This window comes from Rhyacophila brunnea, unplaced genomic scaffold (genome assembly GCF_057557595.1).
Source record: "Rhyacophila brunnea isolate RB1 unplaced genomic scaffold, BYU_Rbru_1.0 scaffold_5, whole genome shotgun sequence".
Classification (NCBI taxonomy): domain Eukaryota; kingdom Metazoa; phylum Arthropoda; class Insecta; order Trichoptera; family Rhyacophilidae; genus Rhyacophila; species Rhyacophila brunnea.
In genome coordinates, this window is record NW_028233170.1 from 30,610,840 (window position 1) to 30,611,477 (window position 638).

The window sequence follows — 638 nt, forward strand, 5'->3', positions numbered from 1 at the left end:
TATGCCATTTTAGCATAACAATCATTATTCTGAAGACATTAATTTACAAATCATCCATACCTTCATTTTGGAAAAAAAAATTAACAATTTATTCATACGTAATGAATCGCCATTACACTTAGATAACCAGCTCACTTCACTGTGAAAAAGCAAACATTCGTTACTTAGCTTCCATAGAAACGCAAAGTTTTTTTTAAAAATGCGTATTTTTAAAGATCTCGATTTGATGAAATTTATCATATTTACAACTTGGTGTTGTAATGCTGCTGGTAATGTTTTCGAAACTAGAGATTCCCTGTGTATCGATCGATTTAGCAAAATCGAAATCACATTAGATCTTTTGTCGGCTCCCATAATTTCGCGAAGGACTTTTTTGGTTTTCACTACTTCGCGGATTTTTCTGCTTTTATCATTTTTTTCGCGGTGGTCTTGCAACAAGCTGGCGATGCACCGGTTAAGAACCACTGCTCTATTGCATATAGAATAATATTGTATATATAACATGTTGGTAAATTTTTACATTTGAAATATCTTTACGTTATTTAAAAAAAAGTAGGCTTTAAATAATCGCACTAGTATGGACCCTTGGCCACTCCTGTGAATTATGAGAATATTTAGGTAGAAATAAAATAAAAACT